The 10,750-nt window shown below is 44.5% G+C and overlaps 1 long non-coding RNA gene across 2 annotated transcripts; it reads left to right on the top strand.

Moving 5' to 3' along the window:
* Positions 1-344: 344 nt before the first annotated feature.
* LOC146689834 (uncharacterized) lies at positions 345-3,082 on the top strand. Of its 2 annotated transcripts, XR_014916021.1 has the most exons (3): positions 384-882; positions 972-1,128; positions 1,838-3,082. It is a non-coding gene; the product is annotated as an uncharacterized LOC146689834 (long non-coding RNA). The 2 variants fall into 2 exon arrangements; XR_014916020.1 differs by having other exon boundaries at positions 345-882; positions 972-3,082.
* Positions 3,083-10,750: the final 7,668 nt, after the last annotated feature.

Genomic DNA, 10,750 nt, shown 5'->3' with positions numbered 1-10,750 from the left:
GTGGAACAAGTAAAAATGCCTTGGTTATGTTCCAGATGCACTGTATGTACTTAGCACTGTACTGCATAGCAGGTAAAATGTATGCTTGGCAGCTTTTAGAACATTTTCAGAACTGAATACTACGCTTTGAATAGTGGTCACAGGTTCAAAGACACACATGAAATCCATTGAAACATGAAAGAACTGTAGATATATAAGCCTACAGTGGAAAACTGTTTGCAACCTTCTCCTGCTTAACATAAACCAACATATTCAGTATAAGCAGTGACTCAAAAGCGAGAGCTTAGGTGCTGCTACTGTTGCTATGGCGCCTCCCCCGTGTGCGGCAGCCTGTTACAGCAGCTCTGCTCATTCTGAGTTTCTTTCTTTCTTATCTTTTTTCTCGTAATTTTTTTATAACTAACGTATTAGTAATTAGACTCTGCAACCATGTTCTACCGTTTTGTGCTAGTCCTGGTCGTTTTTTTCAGTTTATTTCTACTGTAACCCAGTGAGTTTACACGACTCAGTAATGCACTACAACATGTTATTGTTAATTGGGATTTATCATTACTCTGTTAATCACTGAGTTGATCAAAAATAAATCAATAATAAAAGATAAATACTATAAATATAAGAATAAAACCCAAAGAGCATATTTAACACCCCTACTGGTTAGGAAGGAACAAGCCCCGCCTTCCCCTGCTCTGTACCGTCACGTGCTCAGACACAGAGAGAGACGGAGGTGCACGAGACCATCACTGATTTTCACCGCCAAGCTTTTCGCTGGAAAATAACTATTAACTTGATAAATTGAGCAAATATCCATACCGGAGATCTGCATGGACCTTGGAGAAACGGACCTGATTTATTGTGAACATTTCGGACCTTGAAACCATCGCGGTGAGTCAGAAGCTGTTAAGCTAACCTTGAAGCTAAAAAGCTAACAAGAAGTTAACAGGGAATATAATGGCCCGATTTCAATGTTGTAGATCTGCGCGGGAGCGGATGAAGTGGACAAGATCCTCTCTGAGAGTTGAACAAGATCCTCTCTGAGAGTTGAACAAGATCCTCTCTGAGAGTTGAACAAGATCCTCTCTGAGAGTTGAACAAGATCCTCTCTGAGAGTTGAACATTAGAAGTGTGCTGGTGAGTTAAACTGGGACTGGGCGAATCAGGCTAATTGAAAAGCTAACTAGCCTAATGCTCATAGCTGTAGCTGACCACGTTTTCACTGTGGGAGAACACACGGGGTTTCTCACTGAGTTCAGCCATTTTGAGCACTCAGCTTGTGTGCTGATGATGTTCTAGTATTACTTGTTGAATATTAAATGCACTAAAATTAGATGATGGAATAAGTTAATGTTGATCTTAAAGGTCATGAATCTACTTTATTTTGTTACATTTGATGCTCGAGCGGCACTGGATAGATGTCCGTGTGTATTCTTACTGTGCTGATACGTTACCACATACTGTAAAACTACAGCCTGTGGGTTTTTGTATATTCTTTTGGTAATTTTATTCTGTACATTGAGTGTAAATAATATATTACTTCATTGCTATGCAGTGTAAAGCAATGCTCCTGTAATTCAGTTAAAGGGCAATACTGTAAAAAAATAATCTACCATAGTTTATGGTTTATTTCTGATTTCTGATAGAAATGTGCACCTTGACGATAGAATAAGCTGATTGTGATTTAAAGATTGCATTCATGATTAAGATGCACTGTATAGACTATAGTTAGAAATTAGAATGAATGTTTTGTGCCCTGTTTTGTTATAGCACTTACATTATTTACATATGGCCATGTATATCATTAGAGTGTGAACTGAATTAGTAATAGTCCTGTTGTTTACAGGCTAGGTTTTTTTATGGGATCGTGAGACCTGGATCTTGTGGAGATTAATTTGTTATCATATGTTACCTTATATATGAGATCAAAGTAGTTGCATTATAATATGGTATGTAGTTTTAGTTTGCATTAGACCTCTGACTTAGAAGAGTGTGAAAATCATTAGATCTGTTGGATTGACCTGTATTATGTTGAATGTCTTACATTGTTTCAAAGGAGTTGTTAGGATAATGGATGTTATTTTAATCTCACTGATATCATTTACATGCACTGTTGTAAGTTCATTATTACTACATTAGTCTGCATCAGTTTATCAGCAATATATCATTGTATCATTCATCATATCATTCTTAGTAAATCGGCTACAAGGTAATTCTCTACCAGCAATAGCTGTAGCTCCAGGCGGACCCAGTAAGTCAGATAAGGACACTCAAACTTTCTTTGGCCTAAACCCACAATTACACAGAGTACACACATTTAAGTCCACACTACATGCACTTACATAGTCATGTAGGACATGCACACACTTATGGAGAACTGTAGGGTCGGCTCAGGACATACTCTCTGTTTGACATACACACTCATAATAGACACGAATAGATATACACACCACACACACTGGTTTTCTCTGAGTGCTGGGCTGAGTGGAAACATTTGGAGGCCTTATAAGGAGAACTTGTGGAGTGAGGGGAACTTCCTGAGTTCTGAGAACTGACTGATACTTATCATGTGACTTGACGTCATCATTGTAATAAAAGCCTTGTGAGATGCTTGTTCGGGGGAGATCGGCTCTAAAAGGCTTGTGATGCTCATCTTCCCCATATGTACATATGTATAATAAAAATCACTATTCTGACATCTACTGAGACCGTGCAGTCGTTTGTCTTCTCCTCAAAACTCGAATCATGACAATCTCTTCCTGACGAGGAAGATGGCGAGCCTTTCCCTTTGAACCGAACCGAACCACAGCCATTCTGAGTTGGCCCAGAAGGGCAGGTTGCTCTTCTCTCACGAACAATTGCAACAGTGCGGTAGGACGAAATCGCACCAATCACAAACTTTTGACCTGTTGGATTTGACTTGACTGAACACTGACTATTAAGCCGGCAAGACTGACATATCTGAGCTCAGCTAGGATTCTGACTGTTATTATTATTGCTGTCACTGTATTTTATTTTATGTTTTCATTCCTGTTCATAAAATGCTGTTAAATTGTTGCTAAATAGTTTAATACAATTCATAGCAACTTTACCTGTGGCTCCAGTCATTCTTCTCCACGCAACTCCCTTTATCCCTCCTGCGAATCTAGCTATTGGCCCATTCTCTCCATCTTACTTTAATTTCCCCTACCCTATCCTGTACTTGGCTACACTACTTTTTTCACCCGTGTCTGGGGACCCAGAGCAGAGATCCTTTGTTTACAGTAAGGATCAGCTGTTAGCGCTGCGTCCTGCAGCGGTACTGCCGGCGGACAGACCCGATATTCCCAGCGAGCTGAGGAGGAAAAGACGGGGGTGTCGTGCTGGGAAGGAGCGCCGTCGCCCGAGAAGGAGACGTTATCGACCATCTCTTCCTTCTGTAATTATTGGAAACGTAAGATCTTTGCCCAATAAGATGGATGAGCTCACGTCGCTAACCTGGTCACAGAGGGAGTACCGGCAATGTAGCATCATGATGCTAACGGAGTCGTGGCTAACATCGCTAACTCCGGACACAAGCGTGACACTACCGGGATTCCAGCTGCTGCGAGCGGACAGGACCAGAGACAGCGGTAAGAGGAAAGGAGGGGGACTGGCAGTTTTTGTGAACGACAGATGGTGTAACCCTGGGCACATCACTGTAAAAGAGCAACTCTGCAGCAGAGACATTGAGCTGTTAGCCGTTAGCATGCGTCCATACTACCTGCCCCGGGAGTTCTCGCATGTTATCGCGATAACAGCGTATGTCCCCCCCTCGGCCAACGCGGATGCAGCCTGTGACTCTCTCCACTCTGTGGTCAGCAGACTGCAAACACAATCACCGAGAGCCCTTCTCATAATATCAGGGGACTTCAATCATGCCTCACTGGACTCCACACTGCCCACCTTCACCCAGTATGTGACCTGCCCAACCAGAGTCAATAAAACACTGGACTTACTGTATGCCAATTAGGGCTGCCACAAACGATTATTTTGATAGTCGACTAGTCACCGATTATTTTTGCGATTAGTCGACTAATCAGATCATCATCCATTGGACGTAAAACTACAGCTTATTGCACCAGCAGCATCTGCTCTCATATAACTATCATTAGCTTACAGCTTTAAGTGTTTAAGGTCTGTGCTAACTAAAAATAAAGACAAGATGATAGTTTATTAAATTTTAATGAAATTTGCAGATTGTTTCGGTGAAGTTTAATAAACTCCTTGCTATCTAAAATATAACAGGACACCAGAGTATATTCTGGAGCATCTCACACTTCTGATAATCAGTTGTCTGCTTGATGTTTATTCAGCTGTGTAAAAACTATAACTTTAATCTCAGACAAACTGATTTACTCAGGAACAAATAAAATACTAAAAAAAAAGCCAAACAATAACATTTTAAGTTATCTAAGTGACTCATATATATATTTAACCTGAGTAGCGAAAGACGGCGGTGGGTTTGAAAACGATTTGCGGGGAGTCCGGTGTTCTCACGGCGCTAGTGAGCCTAGCCCCCGGCTCGCTAACGAGCTAGTGGGTAACAGATGTCTCCGAAAACGTCGGAGCGCTTTTGAAAATATGTGGTGTCCTGATAAACTGAGCAGATATTTGAGGTTTATACAGCTACATTCTCGCCTGAAAATATGTTAAACGTTTATTTTGTGACCCAGAAAGAATAATAAGAGTAACATTAAAACTAACTAGCTGCCGCCATTGTTGGAAACTGCGCTGGGCCGCGCTATGAATTCTGGGACACAGCTGCTTCTGCTTCTTCTTCTTCTTCGGGGTTTAACGGTAGCTGACATCCTTGTACATGCAATGCTGCCATCTTCTGTTTCAGTCCGTTATTACACTCTTAAATCCTGCCACTTATTCCTGCGTCTTTTGTGATCTTACAAAGCTTCAAACGACGCGTCGACTATTAAATCAGTCGTCGACGATTTTGATAGTCGACGTAATCGTGACTAGTCGACAAATCGTGGCAGCCCTAATGCCAATGCAGAAGAGGCATACAGTTCATCACCTCTCCCTCCCCTGGGCAGATCTGATCACAACCTGGTGCACCTTGTCCCTGTGTATGAGCCCTTAGTGCGCAGGGAGCCACCAGCCACCCGCACAGTACAGAGATGGTCAGAGGAGAGCGAGGAGGCTCTTAAGGACTGTTTTGAGTCGACTGTGTGGGAGGTGATTTGTGATGACCACGGAGAGGACATCGACAGCCTTACTACATGCATTACTGACTATATAAACTTCTGTGTGGATAACACTGTACCTACCAGGACTGTACGGTGTTTCTCCAACAACAAACCTTGGATTACCCCAGAAATTAAAACCGTCCTCAAGCAGAAGAGGAGGGCCTTCAAATCCAGAGACAAAGAGGAGTTGAAAAGGGTGCAGAGAGAGCTGAGGGGACTGATAAGGAATGGGAAGGAGAGCTACAGGCAGAAGATGGAGAACCAGCTTCAACAAAACAACGTTGGTGAAGTCTGGAGAGGCCTCAGAAGCATCTCGGGCCACAAACAGCAGAACTCTCTGCCTGGGAGGGATGTGAGATGGGCAAATGAACTGAATCATTTCTTCAACAGATTTGACTCAGCCATGAGGCAGTCTGCAACATCGGCTGCAGACTCACCCACCCCCACTGCTGCTGTTCCACCTTAGACACTTCACACCTCTATTCACCCTGCTCACTCCCCCCCACCCCCAACTGCAGCATCCAATACACACTCAACACAAGGCTCCAGCCTGTCTCTCTCAACCACCCAGGTTAGGAGGGAACTGAGGAGGATTAATGGCAAGAAGGCAGCGGGTCCAGATGGCATCAGCTCGAGGGTCGTCAGGTCCTGCGCGGACCAACTGTGTGGGGTGATGGAGCACCTCTTCAACCTGAGCCTGAGGTTGGGAAGAGTCCCACAGCTCTGGAAAACCTCCTGTGTTGTACCAGTGCCAAAGACTTCACGCCCCAAGGACCTCAACAGCTACAGGCCGGTGGCTCTGACATCCCACCTGATGAAGACCCTGGAGCGGTTGGTCCTGGCTCAGCTTCGGCGCCTAATAAGCTCATCACTGGACCCACTTCAGTTTGCCTACCAGCCTGGCATTGGAGCGGATGATGCCGTCATTCACCTCCTACATCGTTCCCTCGCTCACCTGGAGACCGCTGGAAGCACTGTGAGAATCATGTTCTTTGATTTCTCCAGTGCCTTCAACACCATTCTTCCCTCGGTTCTAAAGGACAAGCTGGTGAACTCTGGAGTGGACCATCACCTCACTACCTGGATCCTGGACTACCTCACCGACCGACCACAGTATGTGAGGACTCAGGGCTGTGTGTCGGACAGGGTCGTCTGCAGTACGGGGGCCCCACAGGGAACGGTTCTGGCTCCGTTCCTCTTCACCATCTACACTGCAGACTTCTCCCACAATTCCACCCAGTGCTTCCTGCAGAAGTTCTCTGATGACTCTGCAATAGTCGGCCTCATCACTGATGGGGACGACAAGGAGTACAGAGGTCTGACCCAAGACTTTGTGGACTGGTGCCAGCAGAACTACCTCCAGATCAACGCCAGTAAAACCAAGGAACTGGTGGTAGACTTCCGCAGGCACAAGCATTCTCCACTGCAACCACTGAACATCCAGGGTATGGACATTGAGGCTGTGGACAGCTACAGGTACCTTGGTGTTCATCTGAACAATAGACTGGACTGGACTCATAACTCAGACGCCCTCTACAGGAAAGGGCAGAGCAGGCTGTACCTGCTGCGGAGACTCAGGTCGTTTGGAGTGGAGGGCCCACTCCTGAAGACCTTCTATGACTCTGTTGTGGCTTCTGCTATCTTTTATGGCGTGGTCTGCTGGGGCGGCAGCATCTCTGCTGGGGACAGGAAGAGACTTAACAGAGCAGAGTGAAGCTGACCCCCCACCCACTTGAAACGTAAAGGCAAATAGGCGGAGCGGTTAGTGCTACGTTTGTGCTGATTTGTGCAGGTAAAATTAGCGTTTGTGCTGCTACGGTTTCCGAGATATTAAACTTTACTTTATAGGTCATTCAAAGGTCACCATCCCCCCAGACTGCTCCAAAACGGGCCAAAATGGTCTACTTTTTTAGTGCTACGTTTGTGCTGGTTTGTGCAGGTAAAATTAGCGTTTGTGCTGCTACAGTATCTGAGATATTAAAAGTTATATTTTTTGCTGATGACATCACCATCCCCCCAGACTGCTCCAAAACAAACCAAAATGGTCTACTTTTTTAGTGCTACGTTTGTGCAGATTTGTGCAGGTAAAATTAGCGTTTGTGCTGCTACGGTTTCCGAGATATTAAACTTTATTTTATAGGTCATTCAAAGGTCACCATCCCCCCAGACTGCTCCAAAATGGGCCAAAATGGTCTACTTTTTTAGTGCTACGTTTGTGCAGATTTGTGCAGGTAAAATTAGCGTTTGTGCTGCTACGGTTTCCGAGATATTAAACTTTATTTTATAGGTCATTCAAAGGTCACCATCCCCCCAGACTGCTCCAAAACGGGCCAAAATGGTCTACTTTTTTAGTGCTACGTTTGTGCTGGTTTGTGCAGGTAAAATTAGCGTTTGTGCTGCTTCTGTTTTAAAGATATTAATGAAAATGTAAAGGTCAACCAGCCCCCCCACATTACCCAAATCCAACAAAAGTGGTATCAAACGTTTGTGCTACGTTTGTGCTGGTTTGTGCTGCAAAGATTTGTTTGTGCTGCTATCATTTTAAAGATATTAATAACAATTTCTAGAGGTCATCAGAGGTCAACCAGCCCCCCCACATTAATTAAATCAAACAAAATGGGTGTCAATCAACTGTGCTACGTTTGTGCTGGTTTGTGCTGCTAAAATTTTCGTTTGTGCTGCTTCTGTTTTAAAGATATTAATGAAAATGTAAAGGTCAAAAGGTCAACCAGCCCCCCACATTACCCAAATCCAACAAAAGTGGTATCAAACGTTTGTGCTACGTTTGTGCTGGTTTGTGCTGCAGAAATTTTTGTTTGTGCCGTTATTATTTTAAAGATATTAACAAAAATTTCTAGAGGTCAACCAGCCCCCCCATATTAATGGAATCAAACAAAATGGATGTCAAACGTTTGTGCTGGTTTGTGCTGCAAAAATGTTTGTTTGTGCTGCTAACATTTTAAAATGTTTAATAAAATAACGTCTTGATGCGTGCTTAATCATCCAGGTAAGTAAATCCCAAAAGGTTGATTCTGTTCATCTGGACATTTTCAGTTGGAGAAACGTTTCGTCACTCATCCAAGTGACTTCTTCAGTCTCAGCTGACTGTAGGTTTCCCCAACCATATAAACAGTACATTTGCATAGTGAAGGAAACTAGCGCCACTGAATGAACAATGTGCCGGGGGGTTAATTCCATGATTGTTAGTATGCAAATTCTTATGACCATTGATCAATGACAACTAATCAAAGCCTATTGATCAATGGCCATGAGTACCATTCACAGAAAGTGGGGAATGGCTACAATCACAGCATTGTAGGATGGCGAAAGATGTACCCTTGGGCCCCCCTTCTCGATCCAGAGATGGTCAGCATCCTGACAGCCCAATGGACGAAGCTGTCTCTCAGTCTGCTGGTTCTGCCCCGGAGGCTCTTCAGTATCCTTCCTGATGGCAGCAAACTGAAGACGCTGTTGAAGGGATGAGTGGAGTCACCTGTAATGGAGACGACCTTCCAGATGAGGCAGGTGCAGTAGATCTCCTGGGGAGGGAGGCAAGAGAGGTCCCCACAATGCTCTCGGCTGCTCTCACTACCCGTTGTCATTTTTTCCTGCAGAACCCAATGCAGGAGTCATACCACACCAGTGATGCAGCTGGTGAGGATACTCTCAACTGTGCCTCTGTAAAAGGTGCTCATAATGGGGGTTGAATCTCTTGTGCTTCTCAGTTTGCAGAGGAAGTAGAGTCACTGTTGGTCTTCTCCACATTCAGGGACAGGTTGTTGTTGCTGTACCACTCTGGCAGATGGTTAACTTCACCCCTGTAGTAGATCTCGTCGTGGGTCAGCAGAGTGAAGAGAAGGGAGCTCAACACACATCCTTGGGTAGCCCCCGTATTCCGTGTTCTTGGGCTGGAGGTGTTGCTGTTGACCCGTACTGTCTGCTGTCTTCCTGTCAAGAAATCTAGCAGCCCGTTATACAGCAAGGTGCTGATCCCCAGCAGATCCAGTTTGTGAATGAGTTGCTGGGGAATGATGGTGTTGAATGCTGAACTGAAGTCTATGAACAGCACTCTGACATATGAGTCTCTAGTGTTCAGATGTGTGAGGGCTGAGTGAGGGGCAGTTGAAATTCCATCATCGGTTGAGCGTTTTGACCGGTATGCGAACTGAAATGGATCCAGGTTGGGGGAAAGCAATAATTTGATTTGATGCATGACTAACCGTTCAAAGCACTTAACTTAATAATGATGGAGGTGAGTTTGACAGGACGGTAGTCCTTAAAGCAGGAGATAGATGACTTCTTGGGTTCAGTAATGATGGTGGAGGGATCTCCACACACTGTCTGGGGATTGTGTCACCACGGTCTGTAGAGTGGGCTTGTAGTCTGTGATGGTTTGTATTCCTTGCCACTGCCTCCAAGTATCTCTGCTGTCGCTGAAGCTTTGCTGTAGCTGATGCCACGTGACAGGTTTGCCCTTGCTGTTCTTAGACTCACCTAATTCCCGGCTCTGAAGGCTTGCATTTTTCAACTTTAGGAGCATTTAAACCTGACCTGTGAGCCATGGTTTCTGATTGGCCCAGACAGTGATAGTCCTGGTCTCTGTGACATCATCGATGCATTTTGGGATGTAGGCAGTGACAGTTTCTGTATATTCCTGAAAGTCTGTGGTGTTGTCGTGTGTGGCGGCCTGTGGTGGAAAAGCAGTGCCTCTGAGGACCCTTCTGGCCACACCTGTACCTGCTTACGAACTGGTTTGGTGACTTTGACCAGGGGCCTGTGGGAACCCATGGCACACCTAGATTTCTGCCTGTACTGACCCTTATGCAAAATAGGTGGAATTAAGACAGTTCCAAAAGCAAACACAACTGATCAGTGCTGAGAGTGGTCCTGTTGCTGAGGTTGGGATGATCCTGTAATCTCTTATGAACGACCTCCAACGCTTCTATGACTGGGATGCAAGTGAAGACAGATGTAACATCTCTCTCTCACTGTACATGTACTGTTTATAAAATTAGGGAAACATAACCTGCACAAACAAAATAATTTGCAGGACAAATGTTTGACATCAATTTTGTTCGATTTGAAGAAGGTAGGGGGGGCAACTTCACTCACGGGTGTTTATAAGGTTGGGGAAACCTGCAGTCAGCTGAGACTGAAGAAGTCACTTGGATGAGTGACGAAACGTTTCTCCAACTGAAAATGTCCAGATGAACAGAATCAACCTTTTGGGATTTACTTACCTGGATGATTAAGCACGCATCAAGACGTTATTTTATTAAACATTTTAAAATGTTAGCAGCACAAACAAACATTTTTGCAGCACAAACCAGCACAAACGTTTGACATCCATTTTGTTTGATTCCATTAATATGGGGGGGCTGGTTGACCTCTAGAAATTTTTGTTAATATCTTTAAAATAATAACGGCACAAACAAAAATTTCTGCAGCACAAACCAGCACAAACGTAGCACAAACGTTTGATACCACTTTTGTTGGATTTGGGTAATGTGGGGGGGCTGGTTGACCTTTTGACCTTTACA

The sequence above is a fragment of the Copadichromis virginalis genome, linkage group LG17, assembly GCF_057382275.1.
Source record: "Copadichromis virginalis isolate Kocher_CV1m ecotype Utaka linkage group LG17, C_Virginalis_male_GT1.1, whole genome shotgun sequence".
NCBI classification, from domain to species: Eukaryota; Metazoa; Chordata; class Actinopteri; order Cichliformes; family Cichlidae; genus Copadichromis; species Copadichromis virginalis.
The sequence above is the reverse complement of the archived record's forward strand: the minus strand, read 5'-3'. Positions and strand labels throughout refer to the sequence as shown.